At 47.4% G+C, this 12,903-nt stretch overlaps 1 protein-coding gene across 2 annotated transcripts in view; it reads right to left on the bottom strand.

The window, feature by feature from the left end:
• LOC147892996 (uncharacterized) overlaps nucleotides 1-12,903 on the bottom strand; it is a 50,028-nt gene that overhangs the window by 16,946 nt on the left and 20,179 nt on the right. The window lies entirely within an intron of this gene.

The following is a 12,903-nucleotide window of genomic DNA, read 5'->3' as shown; positions in this document are numbered from 1 at the left end:
GGAGACTTTTGCTCCTACATCCCGAATGACCACCATACGGTCAGTTATTGCAATGGCTGCAAATTTTTATATACCTAGATGAATCCAGGAACATTCCCAAACTCAACCTCTAAAAACACAACATAGTGCACTTTCACTCTCATGATAGTCACTCACAAGGTTGAAAACCATAAACTCCATCATGCATAGCAGGGACTAGCTACTATGACATCCCCACTGACGTCATCAATGCTCAACAGTGCGTGTAGACCATAGTATAAAAATATGCTCTCACACATACAAACCCACACACCCACACATACTTGAGCATCCATTTATACAAAGTCTTCGTACTGAGTTTCTGTCGACACTCCGGAGGTGAAGGGAAGACTCAGTGTCATGTGCATGGTGTACCTAGGGTTGGATAGCAGGTTACCGTGGGTTACGGGATAGCATAGGGCTGGATGGCTATTTTTAGCCGAGATTGCTATATATAGAGATTGATTCATATATAGTGCTCGCTTTATATGGAGGGAGCTATTCATAGCATTGTGCTATCTATAGCGGGTTTCCTTCTATATAGAGGGAGGGCCAGTGCTATTGTGTAGATCAGTTGAGCGCTCCTCAACTGATGAATGGGACTTGGACCCAGGCCGGGACTCTGGCCTTCTACATGGCGGATCATAGGTGGTGTATCGAAGGTCCTCTGGACGGGCTCAGGTGGTATGGGACGCCTGGGTTAGATACGGGGCTATGGATGAGTCGAGCTGTAGCCCACGTGCTCGAGGGTGGTCGGGAGGATCGAGGCACCTGCGCTATGATTCTGGTTGGATTGAGGTCGAGATTCTAGGGCGGTGATAGGGTCAGATCCTGCGGGGTTGTGTCATTTGGTATCAGAGCCATCCTATCACGATTGAATTCAACGCGAGGTATGCAGAAAAGATGTCTTCTAGGTACGTTGTTTGAGATTGCTCTTGCAAATCTGAATTTCCACTCATGTATGGGCTGAATCGTTGGCTGATGATGTGCGCTCATGATTGAGAGATTTGTGGAAGAAATAGAAGTCCATAGGTTGTGTGCTCTCTCGGTTGCTACGTGTTTGAAAATCGTGATTCCCTGAGAAGGGTAGGCGATGAGAAGACTTGATGCTTTCAGCAAGAGATATGACAATGGATCGTTTCTGACCTATAACTTTCCACGCTTGGGTTGTTGATGTGATTGGTTGTGTGGGGACACGTGAGAGTGCGCTGGTAAGGGAAAGAATTCACTCTAGGTTCTCAAGGATGAGATTCCTACCCTAGAGACCTAGATTTGCTGCAGTTGAAAAGGAGGAAAGAGAGGGCGTTCATAAGCCGGAGAGCGACTTGTCTAGGAGATTCGGACATCAAAGACAAGGGCGATATGATTGGGGCAGGCGCTTGGCTTTGGGAAGGAGCGTATGGCCTGATTTTAGCACGTTTTGGCTATTTTTGGCTGGTTGGAGAAAAGCAGGACCAGATCTATTAAAAGCGAGACTGTTTTTTGGTTAAAAAAAGCAGGTTGCTTTTTTGTTTTTCTCCAGCAAGGAAAGTACTTGCTCTAAATCAAGCACCCACCCTAAATTCGCCTAGCTTTTGATGGCCCTTCCGAGCTATTTATATACCCGGGATTTCTCTCTCTTTCTCACTTCAGCACTTCAGCGCATGAAGGCGAATTTCCCACCCTCTTTCCGTCTGAGATCAGCCTATCAGATTCCGCCATCTTTCTTGATGTCCTCTACTCGCCTTCTTCCTTGATTCCACGCAACACCAGATTCTCTTTTGTTAGTGTGAAGAGCACGTGTTTGGACGCAGCTGTTTTTCTTCTAGTCCCTCTCCTGTGCAAGATATTTTCCAGCCATGGAAGGACATCAAAGTAATTAGACACCTAATTTGGATTACTGTTTTATTGAGATGGAGGATTCTTGTAGTCCCTCTCCTGTGCGAGATATTTTCCAGCCATGGAAGGACATCAAAGTAATTAGACACCTAATTTGGATTACTGTTTTATTGAGATGGAGGATGAGGCTACATCGGGGGTTATTCCTCGTAGACCTCATGACCCGCTACGAGAGATGGATTCCTTGATGGATGAACTCTGGGCAGCTCTTCACTACTATAAAACCCCTCAGTACCAGAAATATATTGAAGAAGGCTCATGCTGTTCTAAATGTAGACAGCTTGTTTTAGAGTCTTTATACCGCTTCCGAGTTATTGAGAAGCGATGAAGAAGTTGAAATCCTCAGTTTTGACCGACACCTAATTAATTTTTGCTCGACTGGATCTTTTGAACCACTCTTGGTTCAAGAAGCACCCCAATTTTGTATGAATTATGTTCTAAATTGTCTTGTTATTAAATTGACCAGGTTTTGGTTAATTTGGATTTGATTTGTAACTAAGTGGCATTTATAGTTTGATTGGTTTTTTCAAATTATATAACGTGTACTTTTGTTCCATATATCTTGCAGTTTTTTAGATATATGGTACATTGAGGATGCCTGAGACTTTGTTACATCTTAAACTAGACTTAACTAAGACAATTGGATTTTTCTTTCTCGAATCTTGGTGCGTAGATTCCTGTTTCATTTCTATTTGAAGTTTTGATCTCGATGTGATTGTGAGTTATGGTGTTTCTTCGAGTCACCGTTTGGACATATGAAGGTTCTTATTGATTAGACCAGGATGAGTCTTGATGGATACCTTCTTTGACTCATATCCAAAGGCGGGGTCATTCTGATTCTCACTCTTTTAGCCCGAGGTCATGGATAGTCAGGATTCAAGAGTAGTTAGGGATGCTACCTACTGAGTTTTCTTCTTTGACCTATTGGTTGGGGTATTGTAACACAAGGGGGTGATATAATCACATTAAGAAAAGGATTGAGAATGGATTTGCCACCCTGACTCAATCTGGGATCATCTGATTGAAGAGGGATTGGCTACCTGATTCACTCATTTTTCCACTGAGTTTTTTATTTGCAGTATACTTTGGTGGTATGGGACACTAAGGTATGTTACATTTAAGATTCTCTGATGTGGTGGTATAATCCAACGTGAAATAATACCCAAGGACCTCTAAGGTGAAGTACAAGTAGGCTGAATTGAATTGGGAGCAACCTAATTAGATTTTTTACGAGGCCTGACTAAGATCCTTTACCTTGAGAGAAGCCATGTATTTTTTGGGTTCAACCCTGGAGCTCCATAGTCTAGACTCAATCTCAGGGAGGGTTACCGCATCTCTTCTGATGATGGTCTGTCAGTGCCTTGTTTGGAACTTGATGTTCCTAGATAAGAGATCCTAAGAATTGGATGATCCTGTGATAGGAGCGGTTTATTGTGCACAAGTTTATACAGGATATCCGATAGTGGATCTTATTTTTAGAGATTTCGGATTGTATATTTCCATAGTCTTTGGATCACATAGGATGCTATTCCTATGATGGTTGACTATATACATGTCCAGAACAGTACCATTGACTAGATATAGCCAACTGAACTTTTACTGATTATCCTCATGTAGAGGCATTTCGAGGATAGATCAAAAGGGCCATATCTTTGGTCAAGATTTTGCCCATTGATACTTTCATGAAAATTCTTCCATCATGAGTTATGAATGGAAACCTAATTGTTCTACGATGGAAAGTCTCTCATGTATTTCAACCCAAGAATTTGAATTACAATGGGTATTCCGTTAAGGAATTTTCTGAATACTAAGTAATTCAAGAATTAGGGTTGATAGAAAATTGCAACCCAAAAATTGGCCTTGAGGGGTTCAATTGATGGGGTTGTTCGAACAATGATTCCTCAATCTCAACCTAAGATTTTGAGTTCAAGGATACTCAATAGATAAGGTCGATAGAAACATTCACCTGTTAAAAATGGGGAGAGGGTGAGAGACAAGATCTGAGGCACGAACTGATGTTGATGGATTGTGTTATCACAGCAAGTACATAGCCTCATTTATAGGCTGGGCAAGCCTTATCTTCCCACACAGACACCTCGTAGATGAGGTCACACACAAGAGAATCTAGTGTTAGAAAATACCCAACACAGGGTACACGCAGCGGAAGACTGATAGTAATGCCCAAGAGCTCACACAGTGTGCGGTGTGGGTGTGGAATCACAGACTTCTTTACTTATGTGCATACAATAGGTGTGCAGACTCATCAATAGACAAAGAACCAACCAGATAGAGAAACCACCAAAATATATATTTCCGTCCACAACTATGGACACAATACAAAAGAGACAGATCCACAGTCCCACCAATGGTGTGGTCCTCTGATCTTACCACAAGGTACTTCTCCTAGGCCTTTATGGCCCACACTTTTAGGGCTTTTGGCCCTCCAACCTGTGCAAGGGCCCAGCCCCTAGGTCAGCCCTATATAAGGCCTGGTTGGCTGCCTCAAAGCAGCCCAACCAGCCTCTCTCCTGGCCGACCCATGTGCTGGTCTGTCCCGCCTCTGCTGCGCCACTCTGATCTGCCTACTTGCAGGTCCATCTGTACACGCCTTGCCACGTGGCATTGCGCCACTGGTCCAGGCCCTATGCGCCCTATTGCGGTCCTTCCTGCAGGCTCCAGCCTGCCCTCAAGGCACGCCTCTGCTCTTGCTATGCTGCGCCATGTGCCAGCTCTGCTTGCAGGTCGTGTCCCTGCCTGTAGATACCTGCCATGTTAGACGCCTGTACCCAGTGATACCCCGCCATCTTGTGCTGCTCCAAATATGTCTCTTCCCAGCCAGATCTATGCCATGTATGCATCGCCATCTGCCATGGTCTCGACGCCATGTGTTGCAGCCACTTTGATGCGTCCAGGTACTTTCCTTTTTCTCTATGAACTCTGCCCCCATGGGCAGCAAGATTGCTGCCCATGTGGCCATCCCTCAGAACCCAGGTCCACCTCCCCCATGCTCTCCTCATATGGGGGCTTACAGATGGGGAGGTGACCTTTCCAACACCCCCTCTCACCGACACATCTTGGCCCAATGCCAACACGTCGATGAAGATGCTCCAGTAACTCCCTGGTCGTAGTCCTCTGGAACCTTTCGGTGTCGAAATCTTTTCCTGGCTTTTCATCCAGTGGCTCTTGCTCCACCAGGTCCGCTTCCGCTTCCGCACACCATCCTCCTACACACGTCCATCTCTGGTAGCACCTCCTCGTACCACCTCCTTCAGTCACACTCCCGCCTCTGAACTCGAGCAATCCAGCCGTCACGATCTCCCAGTCGTCCCCCTCATAATGAGTGAACAACCTGGAGTCTTCCAGGCACCATGCTCTGAGCGTCTGTTTCAACCCGTCCTTCCTTTGGCAAGGTCTGCAACAAAAGTACATCTCCAGATCACCTGGACTGCGAACTTTAAATGCACCTGACTGAACCTGAGTCACCCTCCTTCTCGCAAGGGCACAATCCTCCAGTCGTGGAAGTCAATTCCCTAGAGCTTGTGAATAAGGGTCGTCCTTCAGCAAGGTCCCTGCCTTCAGGCTCCCACACCTGTGAGCCTCCTACTTGGGCTCTGATACCATGTTAGAAAATACCCAACAGAGGGTACACGCAGCGGAAGACTAATAGTAATGCCCAGGAGCTCACACAGTGTGCGGTGTGGGTGTGGAATCACAGACTTCTTTACTTATGCGCATACAATAGGCGTGCAGACTCATCAATAGAAAATGAACCAACCAGATAGAGAAACCACCAAAATATATATTTCTGTCCACAACTATGGACACAATACAAAAGAGACAGATTCAGAGTCCCACCAATGGTGTGGTCCTCTGATCTTACCACAAGGTACTTCTCCTATCTGCTGGCTATCTCTAGACTCGAGCCCGCGTGCTCCACCTCGAGCTTCTGTAGACTTTCCGTCCAGAATGATCCTCTCCACCTTGCTGTCTGGAAACCAGCCTAGGTGGGCAGCCTCCTGCAAGCTAAGTCTGCAGCACAAGGTACTTCTTTCTCCTCCTGACTATAGGCCCAAAGGTAGCCCTGCTGCTGCTCCTTCTGCTGGTGGACTGGCTGCTGCAGATGATGTAGTGATCTCAGCACCTTGCTGCCCTAGATGACAGCCAAGGTCCCAGCCCTTTCCTGGCTAAGTCTGCAGCCCTTCAAGCACCTCTCTATCCTCCTGAATGTAGGTCCAGAGGGTGGCTGCCTGCTGCTCCTTTCTGCCCTGGATCTGCTGGAAGCTGGATGTTGAAATGAGGCCTGAGCCTCTCCTTTTATAGGCCCTGAGGCCTGCTGTAGAAAACCGACCAGCCAGCTTCATACTGGCCGACCAGTCTGCCGCTGGTCCAGCCCTTTAAGGGCTCACAAACCTAGGCCTTTATGGCCCACACTTTTAGGGCTTTTGGCCCTCCAACCTAGGCAAGGGCCCAGCCCCTAGGTCAGCCCTATATAAGGCCTGGTTGGCTGCCTCAAAGCAGCCCAACCAGCCTCTCTCCTGGCCGACCCATGTGCTGGTCTGTCCCGCCTCTGCTGCGCCACTCTGATCTGCCTACTTGCAGGTCCATCTGTACACGCCTTGCCACGTGGCATTGCGCCACTGGTCCAGGCCCTATGCGCCCTATTGCGGGCCTTCCTGCAGGCTCCAGCCTGCCCTCAAGGCACGCCTCTGCTTCTGCTATGCTGCGCCATGTGCCAGCTCTGCTTGCAGGTCGTGTCCCTGCCTGTAGATACCTGCCATGTTAGACGCCTGTACCCCGGGATACCCCGCCATCTTCTGCTGCTCCAGATATGTCTCTTCCAGGCCAGATCTATGCCATGTATGCATCGCCATCTGCCATGGTCTCGACGCCATGTGTTGCAGCCACTTTGATGCGTCCAGGTACTTTCCTTTTTCTCTCTGATCTCTGCCCCCATGGCAGCCATCTTGCTGCCCATGTGGCCATCCCTCAGAACCCAGGTCCACCTCCCCCATGCTCTCCTCATATGGGGGCTTACAGATGGGGAGGTGACCTTTCCAACATCTAGATCCTATAATCTAGGGGAGGAATCACACCTACCACATGAGGTGGCACAAGTGGCCTCAAGACTCTTCACACTCACACAACTGTAGGACACTCCTAGGACTCTAGGACCACACACACACACTAGGACTCCGATTCCAACAAACCCCCCTTCGGAGCTAGGGTGAGAAACTATGACATCATCCAGAATGTGCATCCCAGGCAATCTCAGAGGCTAACAACTGAGCATAATTCAGAGGTTGAACCAAGCACTCTCATGGCTTAGGTGTCAACGTGATCAGAGACTCAAATCTGAGCATGGATGCATGACCAACTCATAGGTCTAGGGAGTACACCAACATCCTGGAACTCGGCCAAGCCTGATAAAAGAAAGACATAACAACCCCCCTGTCTCCTAACTGGGTACATGGAAATAAGTGGAGCCTTTTATAGGACAAGGCACACAAAATGGCAAATTATTACATCATTTTAGGGGGACTACCCGAGGCAGAGTACCTAACACACATGACTCTAGAAAGCCCACTCTTCATCTATCACCTCACGGAGGGATAGACCAGAAACAGCAGCAGTGCAGGCTTGTTCCTCAGGTCCAGAAGGTGTAGCTTCATCGTCTTCGTCCTCGCTCTGCTCTGCAACCAGATTGGCATGTTCTTTAACTTGTACCTTTGCCATCTTCTTGAAGCAACGATCCTCTGGATGGCCAAGCTTCTGACAGTAATTACATTTAAGAGGTTTTCCTTTCTTCTTGGGCTTATTCTTGAGAAAGAATGCTTTGCCAGATTCAAAGGAAGATTCTGCTTTCTCTATAAGCCTACGGTCCTCATCAATGAGATGAGCTACCATATCCTTAAAGCTCATATTGCGGCTGACTCTTAGGACAGCAAGGATCTCATTGTACTTGGAAATGTCTTCAATACTTGAGAGAAGTACAGCAACTTGATCATCATCTTCAACAATGGCTCGGATGGCAGATAATTGTTGGAGAATTGACCCAAGATTGCTCAAGTGTTCATTGAGGGTTTCAGTTTCCTTCATCTTGAGCTTGAAGAGTTTTTGTTTGAGAAATACTTTGGAATTATTGATCTTATTTCCAAACAAATTCTCTAATTTTTCCCAAACGTCATTTGCAGTCTTATCAAAATCCACATGGTGGATAAGGTTGTCAGCTAAAGCTAGGCCAATGATAGCCATTGCTTTATCATTTTGGTTCTCCCACCAACTGATTCTCGCATCATCACTTTGGGGTTTTGGCTCCTTGGTATTGGTGATATTCCATATCCCTTCTCGCATAAGAAGAGGCCGGAGTTTCGTCTACCAAGTTGGAAAATTGCTCCCTGAGAATTTCTCGATGAACGAGGAGTTTTTTATGCTATCCATTGGTGGGAAGGTCTTAGCTGTTATTACAGCCAGTGTCTAAATCCCTTACAATGTTTACTCAAATTTTGCAAAAAAAGCCCCAAATTTTACATGGTAGAAGCTTCAATTATGCCAAAGGAAGACACACGACAGAAAAGCCCTAAATTTTTGGGTTAGGCTTGCTGCAAAATTAGGGTTTGCAGAAAATTGGGGCTTTTCAAAATTTCCTAGAGCATAGTTTTCTAGCAATACTAGGGAAGCTTCAGACCATAAAAGCCCCAACAAATTCACCCAAAATGAGGCAAAATTCTTGAAAATCGCAATTTAGAGTTTTGGGCTCAGAAATGGGCTGGAACAAGCCGCTCTTCAGGTCGTCATGCAGCATACCTCCGAGTTCAGGGAAATGGACCGGGCAGGTTGGAACTGTTTGCAGAAGAGCTGCGTTGAGAGGCGGCGTATGAGTCGATGGCCACCGTCCTCACAAGATCGTCTGTCGCCGGTATATGCGAGACGTCGCCAACACCTTCGCAGGTCATTGGGGCAGAATGCTGCTGTAGAGCAGAGATAGATGTGCTTTGCGATTGCAATCCATCTTTATTCTGTAGTCCACGCTCGTCCAATGATCAATAGCGATGACCCAACATCGAGCATGCCGTTTGAGCTTCCCATATCTAGCCTTGAGCAAAAACATCAATGCTTAAATCTTTCTAGAGATGGTCCTGCAAAGGTGTCGCCCATCAAACTTGAAGCTTTCTTGGACAAGATCGAAGCTATCTCCATGAAAGACAGCAATGGACAATAGCGGGCAAAGCTGGATTAGTGACCAAGACTAGACAGTTGTAGCTTCATCAAGGCAGAAGAGTGCAAGGGATGACGGGCAGAATGGCGCAGCATCAAGGAAGATAGCGGGCAGAACTGGAACGGCCTGTTGGTCAGCAACGTAGAGATGGCGACGTGCGGTGGAGACATACGGCAATGTTATCGCAGAGACATGACAGGAAAATCGTGCGTGATGAGGCAAGGCTGGAAGACCTGCTCTGATACCAACTCTTAAAAATGGGGAGAGGGTGAGAGACAAGATCTGAGGCACGAACTGATGTTGATGGATTGTGTTATCACAGCAAGTACATAGCCTCATTTATAGGCTGGGCAAGCCTTATCTTCCCACACAGACACCTCATAGATGAGGTCACACACAAGAGAATCTAGATCCTGTAATCTAGGGGAGGAATCACACCTACCACATGAGGTGGCACAAGTGGCCTCAAGACTCTTCACACTCACACAACTGTAGGATACTCCTAGGACTCTAGGACCACACACACACACTAGGACTCCGATTCCAACATCACCTTCAGGTACGGATTATACCATGCTTGTGTACGGGATATATCAACGGAACTAACTCTGTGGATTCAGGCGTTACTAGATTTCTCGATGAGAATACTCGACGATATGTAACCTTGTTTAGATTGAGAGATTTACTTTCCTTGGGTTAGTTATCAAAGATTGTGGCTTTGGCCTTAGACTCTCTTTGATTTGAATCTCATGGAAAGAATAGCACACTCAAATTGATAGTCAGAGTATAGTTATTGGCATGGACTCATCTTCACAGAGAGTTTTCGGACTTTCTAGTGAACTCAAGAGTGAGTTCTTAGAGGAAGGGGAGTATGTCATGTGCATGGTGTACCTAGGGTTGGATAGCAGGTTAACGTGGGTTACGGGATAGCATAGGGCTGGATGGCTATTTTTAGCCGAGATTGATTCATATATAGTGCTCGCTTTATATGGAGGGAGCTATTCATAGCATTGTGCTATCTATAGCGGGTTTCCTTCTATATAGAGGGAGGGCCAGTGCTATTGTGTAGATCAGTTGAGCGCTCCTCAACTGATGGATGGGGCTTGGACCCAGGCCGGGACTCTAGCCTTCTACATGGCGGATCATAGGTGGTGTATCGAAGGTCCTCTGGACGGGCTCAGGTGGTATGGGACGCCTGGGTTAGATACGGGGCTATGGATGAGTCGAGCTGTAGCCCACGTGCTCGGGGGTGGTCGGGAGGATCGAGGCACCTGCGCTATGATTCTGGTTGGATTGAGGACGAGATTCTAGGGCAGTGATAGGGTCAGATCCTACGGGGTCGTGTCATTCAACCATGACGAAGGCTAGCACTAAAGGAGAAGGCTGCAAATTTTGTTTGGAATGTCCATCATTTGGACATAAAACAATTTTCCTTAATGGGGACTTGCAGGAAGAGGTTTATGTCAAGCAACCTCTTGGATTTGAACTTTTTGACACTGCACTTTGGGTTTGCAAACTTAACAAAGCTTCATATGGGCTGAAACAAGGCCCACGTGCATGGTATGCCAAGATTGATGCCTTCCTGGCAAGTAGGGGGTTACATAATAGTCCCACGGAAAGCACCCTCTACATCAAGAAGGATGGGGGGGATATTTTGGTCATCATTCTTTATGTAGATGACATGCTACTCACAGGGTCAAATGAGGATATAATTGCAGATTTCAAAGCTGAGTTGAAAGATGAATTTGACATGACAGATTTGGGCATGTCAAATTTTTATTTGGGGATCCAATTTATACAAGACAAGCATGGCATCGTTATGTCTCAATCCAAGTATGTGCAGAAGCTCTTGGATAGGTTCAACATGCATGATTGTAAGCCTATTGCCACTCCCATGGAGCCAGTGCTGAAGCTTACTATGTATGATGCAGGTGAATCAGTGGATGTCACACTTTACAACCAGGCTGTTGGATGCCTCATATACTTCTGCAATACACGGCCCGACATTGGCAGGCTGTAAAACGCATCTTACAAAGTCTTTTGGCTTGATATTTCCCAAGGGGGTGACTTGCAAATGCATGCTTACAGTGATTCAGATTGGGCTGGAGACTATGATCCCAGGCAGTCCACTAGTGGTAATTGTTTCTTTTTGGTAGGGTTTTGTCACTTAGACAAAACTCTCATCTCTTTCATTGTACTTCACTTCAGTTCAGTACACTTTGGGGAGTGAACTACGTTCAGCTCACTCTCTCCATTTTGCTCACTCTTGTTCTTGCTTCTTGTTTTCTCACAAGCACATGGGCTGCCATGTGGGCAGTACGGAAAGAGGGCAAGTACCTGGCAGAGGAGATCCACCATGGAGGGCAGACTCTGTCAAAGAAGGTTCTAGAGGCTGTCCATACTTGGAGAGGACAGAAATGCACAAGGAACCCAGCAAGCAAGGAATGCATGGCCAGGAGAATGACGTCAGCAGGGCATGGATCTGTACAGAAGGCTACGGATAGAAGTACGGGCTGTTTTGGAGCAGTTCCGAAGGTCTGCAAGAGGCCAGCAAGAGGCGCAACAGGCAGGAAGCAAAGGAGCCGCAATGTCAGCCTGCCACATGGCCAGGCAGGGCCAGCCAAAATCTAAAGTGTGCCCCCAATGTTGGAATGGTCACCTCCCCATCTGTAAGCCCCCATATGAGGAGAGCATGGGGGAGGTAGACCTGGAGATAATGGGGCTGCCACGTGGGCAGCACAAGAGCGGTCATGTGGACAGCACAAGAGACCTTGTGCAGGAGAGATGGCAGGGGTATGAAGCCCTGGATCTGACCTGGCAAGACGGAATTGCAGAGCAGGCGTACGGACTGCAGGGCCCTATGAAGGGCACGATGACATCAGCAGGGTGTACGGAACTGTACGGCGTTGGAGAAGGGCCTGGCAAAGGCGCAACATGGCGGAGGTTACCAGCAGCCTGGTTGGCCAGGTATAGGGCTGGTAGGGCTGGTTCCAGCCAGCCTACCATGCCTAGAAAAATGGCAGGGCAGAAGGGGGCTGGACCCTGCATATATAAGAGGGCATCAGCCCTTGAAGTGAGGGCCAAAAGCCCTAGTTTTGTGGGCCAAGGGCCCTGGTTATGAGAGCCCTTTTAGGGAGGTTTTGCAGCAGCCTGATCGGCCTGTTTGGGTCGGCCAGATTGAAGCTGCTGGTAGGTTTCTACAAGGGGCCCTTGAGGGCCTATAAAAGGAGAGGGCTCAGGCCTCATTTGATATCCAGCAGAGCAGCTTTGGGAGGAGCAGAGAGGAGCAGCATATCCACCATCCTTGGGCCTCTACACAGGAAGTGAAGGAGAGAGGTGTAGCTGCAGACTTAGCTCCAGGGAGAGGCTGAACCTAGACTGTCTTCTAGGCAAGAAAATTGCTGAGATCATACATCACTTGGAGCGGCCCTCAACCAGCAGATAGGAGCAGCAGCAGGACCTAGCTTGGGCCTACATTTAGGAGGCAAAGGTGACCCAGAACAAGCTGCAGACTAAGCTAGAGGTGCTGCCCACCTAGGCTGGCTTCCGGACAGCAAGGTGGAAGGGATCTAGACAGAGAGTCTACATATGCTCGAGGTGGAGCACGCGGGCTCAAAGATCTAGAAGTGCTTGGCATCAAGTAGGAGAACCTATTGGTATTGTATCCTGTCCTACTTTGTGGACGGACGGAAATATAAAGAGTTGCTTCTATATTTGTCTCTGAGCATTGTCTATTTGCTTGCTTGCACATCTATGCATATAAGTTAACAAGTTTGTGATTCCACACCCCA

Source organism: Dipteris shenzhenensis, chromosome 16, assembly GCF_047967505.1.
Source record: "Dipteris shenzhenensis isolate YYH24624 ecotype China chromosome 16, Dip_SZ_1.0, whole genome shotgun sequence".
In the NCBI taxonomy this organism is placed as follows: domain Eukaryota; kingdom Viridiplantae; phylum Streptophyta; class Polypodiopsida; order Gleicheniales; family Dipteridaceae; genus Dipteris; species Dipteris shenzhenensis.
This window is presented reverse-complemented; position numbering and strand designations above follow the sequence as displayed.